This window comes from Salvia hispanica, chromosome 2 (genome assembly GCF_029641045.1).
Source record: "Salvia hispanica isolate PSC_SH4W2 chromosome 2, Shi_PSC_v1, whole genome shotgun sequence".
NCBI classification, from domain to species: domain Eukaryota; kingdom Viridiplantae; phylum Streptophyta; class Magnoliopsida; order Lamiales; family Lamiaceae; genus Salvia; species Salvia hispanica.
This window is the reverse complement of record NC_142693.1, coordinates 9,126,372-9,136,159: the sequence shown is the minus strand read 5'-3', so window position 1 is coordinate 9,136,159 and position 9,788 is coordinate 9,126,372. Positions and strand designations below refer to the sequence as shown.

At 36.3% G+C, this 9,788-nt stretch overlaps 1 pseudogene across 1 annotated transcript; it reads left to right on the top strand.

Annotated features, from left to right (window-relative positions):
• The first annotated feature begins 1,095 nt into the window (after positions 1 to 1,095).
• On the top strand, positions 1,096 to 3,560 carry LOC125186360 (putative polygalacturonase; annotated as a pseudogene). Its single transcript, XR_016136005.1, has 3 exons — positions 1,096 to 1,428; positions 1,526 to 1,646; positions 2,426 to 3,560. The product of XR_016136005.1 is annotated as a putative polygalacturonase (transcript).
• Positions 3,561 to 9,788: the final 6,228 nt, after the last annotated feature.

Below are 9,788 nucleotides of genomic sequence, written 5' to 3'. Positions count from 1 at the left end.
GAGTGGATGAGATTGCATCTCAACATTAATTGTCCACTTTTGCCATTTTCGTCCGTCCCACATTATTTGTTCACTTTCACTTTTACTATAAATGTTAAGTAGGCTTCACATTCTATTAACTTATTTCACTCACATTTTATTAATAAAACCAATAAACAAAAGTGAGACTCATATTTCACTAACTTTTTAATCCACTTTTTATTTACATTTCTTGATACCTAGGCAGAATTAAAGTGGACAATTAACGGGGGAGGAAGGGACCACAAAACTTACATAAATTCGCACAAAAATCTTGCACTTGTCAAAATTCCGTTTTTGTGTTATTTGTTTTCTTGCAGAATGGGGAGTAAAAATAGGAGGGTCTGTTACATAAAGCCAGTAGATACAATACTTTGTGCTAATTTAATTAGGAAAAAAGGAAAGTAATAATGAAGAAGCATTGAATTATGTCCATCACATTTCAAAATCTATATTGATTATTGAGTCATTGACAATCAATAGAATTTTCTTGGATGAGAAGACTTTAACATTAATTTAATACTAATACGGCTAACAAAACAGACATGCAAAATACTATTTCCTACTTATAATAACGTGAAAAATACACTACTGTACTTGCTAGAAAATGAGAATATTTAATTTATTCTTTATTTAAAGAAAAGATTACTTTATTTGGGTAAATTCTAAATTTTCCATTATTGAATTATATATCCGGCTCATTCAACCTTCTAATTAAAAATTCTTTGACCTCTTTAGCACTCTCTATTTGTTTTGTAAAATCCCCTTAAATTGACCATGCCATAAAAACATATCAAGATCTTGTCAATTTTATTTTTAACACCTTAATTTCACAATATAGTGAATATTTTCTTGACTGCATAGTTAAAATCAGTAAATGCAATATTACTACTACTTCCTCTCCTACTCAAACAAAATCATATAAATAGGCTCTAATAATCATATGCATACCATGTCCAAGATGAGTTACACAAAAGCCCATGTAATTAGTCTCATCACACACACTTCATGATTTACCCTTCTTTCATTTCAAAACAATATTTCTCAATTGATTTAATTTCTTTTTTTCTTCAGATCATGGAGAAGCTCCTGACCTTCATTCTACTGGGACTGGTGTTTGTGAGTAGAGCAGAATCAAGAGATTACAAATCTTTCAAGGAGCAAATCCCATATTCAGCGATAAACTGTCGCAAACACATTGCATATTTGACGGATTTTGGAGGCAAAGGCGATGGAGTCGCATCTAACACAGCCGCGTTTAAGGCAGCTGTTGCTAACCTGAGCAAGGTTGCATCCGATGGCGGGGCGCTGCTCGTTGTCCCGCCCGGGAAATGGCTGACCGGATCGTTCGGTCTGGCTAGCCATTTCACTTTGTATATACACCAAAAGGCTGTTATTCTTGCTTCGCAGGTAATTAATTGGTTTTACCCTCTTGCATTATTAATTTAGTTATGAATTGAAAATGTGTAAAAGTTAATGTTATGTGTGAAATATTTGTTTATTACAGGAAGAATCGGATTATCCTCTGATCGATCCATTGCCGTCATATGGAAGTGGAAGAGAAGCTCCAGGGAAAAGGTTTTCCAGTCTCATTGTTGGCACCAATCTAACCGATGTCGTAATAACAGGTATTTTTATGTTTACAAAAAGTTTAATGAGTTTGAGTCATGTCTTATGTATTGGACACAAAATTAATAGGTTTGGACAACCCGTTAAAGTTCCTTTTCTATTATTTTAATTTTGTTTATTCTTTTGTCTTAAAATTATACTTTTCGTGTAAATCGTGTTTTATAGTCTGATATCCTATTTTAGTTGTGTAAATCATGTTCATGTTGTTATTATGTTGTTATCTTTAAAGGTAGTGGGTAATTTAAAAATTAGGTTTAATCATATAATATCAGACTGTAATAATGTAAATTATGTTCATGTTGTTATCGTGTTGTTATCTTGAGATTTGAAGGTAACGGGTTCTATTTGGATAGAGAATTTCCATCACATGTTAGATTATGTCTTATTAGGTTGGGTCGTTATCGACTCGCTCTACATGATTTGCTAAGCTTAGTTTATACGTACTTCCTCCGTCACATAAAAATATGTGCACTTTCATTTTCGTCCGTCACATAAAATACGAGCATTTCCATTTATGGAATGTTGTCCCCAACTCATTACTCATATACATCAATTCATTTACAACATATAACAAACACTAACGTCCATCATTAAATACTACTCTCCGTCCTATAACAGTATGTACTATTTTCCTTTTTAGTCTGTCCTACAAGAGTATGCATTTATAACAATAATTTAATTACCTTTTCTTTTTACCCCTCTTGTTTTATCAATTGTATATTAAAATTCGTATCCAACCAAAATTTGAATAAATATGAAATTGTCATGTGGAGCGCAGGAGGGAATGGAACGATAGACGGGCAGGGCGAAATCTAGTGGAAGAAATTCAAAGCAAAGAAGCTGAAACACACTCGCCCATACTTGATCGAAATCCTTCACTCCACAAACCTCCAAATCTCCGACCTCACTCTCACCAACTCCCCTTCCTGGCACATCCACCCCACCTACTGCTCCAACGTCATCCTGGAGCGCCTCACCATCCTCGCCCCCGTCGACGTCCCCAACACCGACGGCATCAACCCCGACTCCTGCACCGACACCCGCATCCGCGACTCCTACGTCGTCTCCGGCGACGACTGCATCGCCGTCAAGAGCGGCTGGGACCACTACGGCATCAGCTACGCCAAGCCCACCCAGCGCCTCTCCATCCGCGCCTTCACCTGCATCTCCCCCAAGAGCGCCCTCATCGCCCTCGGCAGCGAGATGTCCGGCGGCATCAGCGACGTCCGCGCCGAGGGCCTCCGCGCCCTCAACTCCGAGTCCGGGATCCGGATCAAGACGGGAGTCGGGAGGGGCGGATATGTCAAGGACATCTACATCAGGGACGCGGAGATGGACACGATGAAGTATGTCTTCTGGATGAACGGGGACTACGGGGGCCACCCGGACCCCGGGTTCGACCCCAAGGCGCTTCCCGAGATCACTAACATCAATTACAGAGACATGGTGGCGAAGAATGTGAAGATTGTTGGGGCTCTGTCTGGGATAAAAGGGGATGCTTTTACTAATATTTGTATATCGAATGTGACGGCCGCGTTGGAGAATAAGGAGAAGAAGAAGGAGAAGAAGGGAGGGTTTTTGTTTGGGGAGGAGAAGGGGAAGAAGCTGCCGTGGAATTGCACGGATGTTGGAGGGGTGTCGAGTAAGGTGACGCCGAAAGCATGTCCGGAGTTGGTGGAGAAGGAAGTGGACTGCGCCTTCCCAACTGATACTTTGGCTATTGACAAAGTAAAGCTCAATCAATGCTTTGTTAATGTTTAAGGTTGTTTGGTTTTCATCGTCTCTCTCTCCACCCTCTTTTACTTTATTTAACTAAGTTAAGTATATTGCTTAGTTCACAGTGTCATACCCAATCTTGTTTCTAGTTGTACTTAGGAATGAGAGACAATATATACAGTTTTAACAATTTACGACGATACATGGATAAAACAATGTCAAATTCATCTTATAACAATGTCAATACATGCACGATTAACAACAACAATATTAATAAAATATACTACCTCCATCCCCCAAATATTGTCCCACTTTGACCCGGCACGGGTTTTAAGAAATGTAATGGAAAGTGAGTTGAAAAAGTTAATGGATTGTAGATCCTACTTTTATATATTAGTTTTATAATAAAATATGAGTAGAAATGAGTTAGTGGAATATGGGGTGCACTATAAAAAATGGTAAAAGTGAAATCGGACAAACTTTGGGGGACAGACGAAAATGGGAAAATGGGACAAACTTTCAGGGACAAAGACAGTAAAAAAATTATTATCTGACAAGAAATTTTTAATATATAGATAGCCCCTGCTATAACAATTTTTATACATTCGTCCCTGATATCAACCACCCTAACAACAATGTGAAATTCAGTCCGAAGCAATATCAAAGTCGTTTCACAAATTACACAAGTACTCCCTCCGTCCCAGATAATTTGAGACACTTTGACTCGGCACGGGTTTAAAGAAATCTAATGGAAAGTGAGTTGAAAAAGTTGGTGGAATGTGAGTCCTTCTTTTAAAGTATTAGTTTTATAATAAAATGTGAGTAGAAATGAGTTAGTAGAATATGAGGTCCACTGCCAAAAATGATAAAAGTGAAGTGGGATAAATTATGTGGGACGACCCGAAATGAAATATTGGATCGAATTATCTGGGACGGAGGGAGTAAATTTCATGGTGGTTGTTTCGAACAGAAGAAATGTGAAAAACAAACATACACAAATGTCAAAACATGAACAAAAACATTGTTCGATTGTAATATACTAATATGCATCCTTACTCGGAACCATAATCTCTCTAGTCATTCAAAATTTCAAATCATCCTCGCGCTTTTTATATGGGGTAAATTGGCTAAAAAGTACTTTGAGAAAGTTTGGGTTTTTCCATAAACTTAAAAGTTGCACCTAAAATCACGAACTTTGATCGTGCAAATTTCCCAAACTACCTTACCTGACGACATAATTCCGTTAAAAACCCTCATGTGGCATGCCGGAGGCGTGACTTGGCAAAATTTCTGAACTCATGTAATAAAACCTATTTTTGGCTGATTTCGAAAGCGCAACCCCGATTCAATTGACGGAAAACGTAATCGACAAAAGTGAAATCATTGACAAACGGTTTAGGGATGAAATCGACGACGTGTAAAGAAGATTCAATAAAAATAAAAATAAAAGCATAAAACGACGTCGTTTTGAGCCTAGTCAGAAATTTTGTCAAACCACGCCTCCGCCATGCCACATGGGATAAGTTTTTAACGGAAATATATCGTCAGGTCGGGTAGTTTGGGAAAATTGCACGATCCGATAAAGTTCATGACTTTATGCGCAACTTTTATAGTTTATGGGAAAAACCAAACTTTCCCCAAAGTTTGTTACTCCCTCCGTCCCAAGGAAGATGACACCTTTCTTGGACGGCACGGGATTTTATGCAACTTTATTTAGTGTGTTAAATGGAGAGAGTAAAGTAAGAGAGAAGTAAAGATAAATGGGTTTCCATTTTAAGTAATGAGTCATCTTGGTTGGGACAAACCAAAAAGAAAAATGAGTCATCTTTAATGGGACGGAGGGAGTAACAATTTATCCTTTTATATTACAGTAATTTCATAACCGAAATCTAAAGCACAAACAAATAAGCTAAAAATTCATAAATCGTTAACAAACTTTACAAAGTCTTAACAAATTCATAATCACCGAATATTAAATAAGCTAAAATTACAGAAATCGTAAAGTCTGATGTATTAATCAAACTAAACAAACTAAAATTTCCGATATATCAAATGACACGATATGACCTATTAATAGTTCAACAGTGATATTATTATTTTACATATCATATTGTATTAACAGCCTCCTCTCTAATATTTGCCACGTTCACTGGAGATGATAATCATGGGCTGTAACATTTGGTGCTAGTCTACATTGTAGTCAGAGTTAGTCCAAACTCTTTCACTTAGTTATTCAAGTTGTTTGTCAAATGCGTGAGTTTAGCTCCTAAATGATCATAACTGATCTAGATTAGAGAATGAAAGTTATTATTGAGAATTTCCTCGTGAATACTTGACATCGATGGTGCATATACTTGACATCGATGGTGCATGTGACATATCATGACAAAAGTTTTCGAAAACATACCTAAGGCGGTGCTTGCTAATGAAGATTTTAATAAATAATTAAATTCATATGATTGGTCTAAGTTGATAAATTTTGGTGCATTAAAGACGATGCAATTTACATTTGCGGAAATTGACTATAACTATCTGAGCTACCATAAAAGGCTAATTGACTTGACAATTTGCAAATAGAGTATACAAATACATGCCCTATTTATCCCCAAAAATAGACTAGTTTTACCATTTGGTCATCCCTAAAATTAGACAAGTCTAATTATGAAAATTTTTTAACAAATAATAATCTTACAAATCATTTATAATGTAGATCAAATCCACTAACATTCCTTCCACTACCTTTTTCCCTCTCTCTTATTTTTTTTATCCCTTTCTTACTTTACCAATTATACATTAAAACACTTGTCATTAACAAAGTTGTCTATTTTTTAAGGACAGAGGGAGTATTTAAAAGGATCTCCAAGCATTTACACTAAACTCAAACTTATTTTAGTGTAAATGTCACGTCAAATATTGATTTTACCTCAATTATTTACATTAAACTCAAATTTTAAAAATTATTCTCCATCTATTACATTTTTTTACTCATAAAATTTGAAAAATTGATTTGGTTTTGCTTGTGTAACCCAAACAATGAGTACTATATTTTACTCAAAAGTCTAAAATGATATTGATTTTAGAGTACTATTGCGAATTATCTAATTCATTTTAGGTTTTAGACGACCGAAGATAGTTTAAACATGCTCCAGTGATTTAGGTTATTGATTTCTTATATTTCATTAACATATAAGTCTTGTCTTAAATGTAAATCACATTCGCATGGTTTTTACCCCCTTGGTTTTATGCACTATGAAGTGTTTTATAGACTCAAACTTGGAATTAATTTGCAGGGGTTAAGACAAGAAATCAAAATAGAAATTTGAAGAAATCTTGACATACGAAGACGGTAAAAATCGCGCTTGCAAAGGGGGAAAGCAAAGAAATCTTTGACTTCTACAATTAACTAGTGTTAACCCACGTGCGATGCACGACGGAATATATTTTCATCATACGATTTTAAAATACTTATTAATTAATTAAAATAAAAAATAATATAACTATATAAGATTAAAAATAGAAAATTATACTATAAATAACAATTCAATAAATATACTCCAGTATTTAAAATGGAACTAAGACCAACACAATTATTTGGACACGAAGAAGAGAATATCAAGTGTTGATACTTTTGAAAAATAAGTTTAAAACAATCGTTCATATCTCTCTACTGAAAAATGTAAATCACAATATATACACGCGGTACTCTAACTACTGTAAGAAATATTGGGATACAATTCTCGAGTCAAGAATGTTATGATTCTTCCTCTCTAAGAACTGTAAGAAATATTGGGATAAAATTCTCGAACCATATATACACGCGGTACTCTAACTATTACAATCAAAAGAAAGAAAAACAACAATACATAAAATGAAAATTACAATAAAAATTATAAAATAAACTGAACTATAAGTCTAGTTGAGAAAACTCCTCTTTCAGCAAGACAAAGTACATTACGGTTAGTGCTCTCGGATTGACGTATTATCTCCAAAGATGAAATCCTCCTAACGTACATAACATCTCAAACCTGCTAGGCGCCGATGATTTGATGGAGCTCCAAAAATTGAGTAAAACAATGTTCCTAAAATGTACAATAAAATGTTGGTGGAGAATACTTTAGTTGGTTTGATTCCTCTACAACTCTATGCCTTTTATAGGCACAAAATTAGTCCATGAGAGATCATGAAATTAAAACAATATAATTATAAATTTAAGATAACAGAAGTTACAAAATTTGACTTTTCTTATTCATTTTTGTTGTTAATAGCCATGTATTAAAAGTTTAATGCGTTTCTTATTATGAATACCCGATATTTCTTACAGTTTAATTGCATAACATTAGTTCATAGACATGATTCAAACTAATTAATTGGATGGTGGTGGTAAATTGCACTAATTCTTTAATCCTAATTAATATTGAATTGGTAATGGTAATAAATATGATAATGATAATGGTAATGGCAATTAATATTGAAATAGTAATAAATATACATGATAATGTATTCAAATGTATGTGACGGTTACAATTTTATTGGTAGAATATAAAAAAAACTTCCACTACATTATTTAATCTAAATTTATTTTTAAAAACGTGAGCTCCAATTCCAATATTATCAAATTGATCCCATAACTTATAAATATATTAGAATGAGGACAAAACTTATAAATATTTCAAAAGAACGCCAAAACTCGGCTTTTATATATGTATAGATATAGATTCCATTGGGCTCCAAAGAAATTAAATAAAACTGGGCCCAAAAATGTATTTAGATAGGTGAAACAAATAGAGTCCAACACTTGTATTTTACAACTATTTAATTGGACTTATCCTTTGTTAATATTTGGATAGGCCCAAATACTCTTTCGAAAGTCCCAATGACTTACAGAAATAACTTAATCCTATTTCCCTCATATTTTAAAACGTGATCCCACTTCCGTGCAAACAAATAATTAATAGAGGTGTTTTTTTCCATGAAGTTTAAGAAATTGAGTTAAGAGTGCGTTAATTGAAGAAAGAATAAAATACGAAAGTAAAAAGATAGAGAGAAAAGTAAGAGAGAAAAATAAGAGAGAATAAATACGTTTGCCAAAAAAAAAAGTTGAAAATGAATTACAAAACCTTTTTATTTTATTCTTCACGTCTATAGGGACAATCCAAAAAGAAATACAACTCAGATACGCATGGGTACTATTTATCACATAAAAACCTTAATCAATTCAACACGACATCCTATTGAAAACAAATGCAAAGTACACATATCGTACAAAATATAATTATTAATTATTTACTCACCAAGAAATAATATTTACTATCCCTGTCCCATAATAAGTGTCACATTTTGTCATTTCGTTCTGTCTCACAATAAGAGTCACATTTCACTTTTAACATAAATGGTAAGTAGACCACATATTCCACCAATCAATTCTACTCATATTTTATTATAAAACTAATATATATAAGTGGTATCCATAATCTACTAACTTATTATACTCACTTTCCTTTACATTTCTTAGAGCATCTCCAATGCCGGCTAGCCGGTAGCCGATTCGCGTCGCTAGCCGGTCGGCTAGCCGAACCATTGGAGCAGGCCAGCGCCAAATCGGCGAAAAAAGCGGCGTGGGCTGGCCGATCGCGTGGCGCTGGCCGATGCGCTGGCTGCCATTGTGGCGTGCCGATCGGCCAGCGCCGTATTTCGATTTTTTTATTTTTTTTATTTTTTGAAAACCTATATAATTCGATTTTAGTTTCATTTTCATTTGCACCACTTGTTTTAACGAGTTTTCTCTTTCTCTAAATTTCTGTACAAGAGCATCATCGAGCGATGGATCACAACAATGAGTCTAGTCCAACGACGAGTGGATCTCAGACTCCCACGGTACCCGTGGGATCTGGATGGAGCTAGATGGGCGGGCAGATGGGCCCTGGGTTTAATGTCCCTTGGAATCAGCTGATGGGGATGATGGTCGGAGCACAGGGGGGTGGGAACCAGGGAGGGATGCCGTGGGGTATGCCGGGCGGCGGACAGGCCAGCGGCGGGCAGGGGTGGAGAGGTATGCCCCAGATGCAGCAGATGATGGGTATGCATCCCGGGATGCAGGGGTCACCGGGGGGGGAGGGGACACGGTCTATCGTCCCTCTCTGGATTTTTTGACGGCTTCGTCTCACACGTCGACCCAGGTGGAGACGCAGTTCACTGACGATGACCTTTTGTCATTGCATGACATGGGGATCGATCTCGGGGATTCGGACACTCCCGTTCCAGCGGGGCGGGCCGCGGCGAAGAAGAAGAAGACGAAGGGGAAGACCAAGGCGGTCGGCGAGTCGTCGCAGCCCGCTGTTGACGACACCCCCGCCCGGAGGAAGTGAACGGAGGATGAGTACGCCGGGGTGGCCAGGGGGTGGTTGGAGGTGTGCGACGATCTGCTG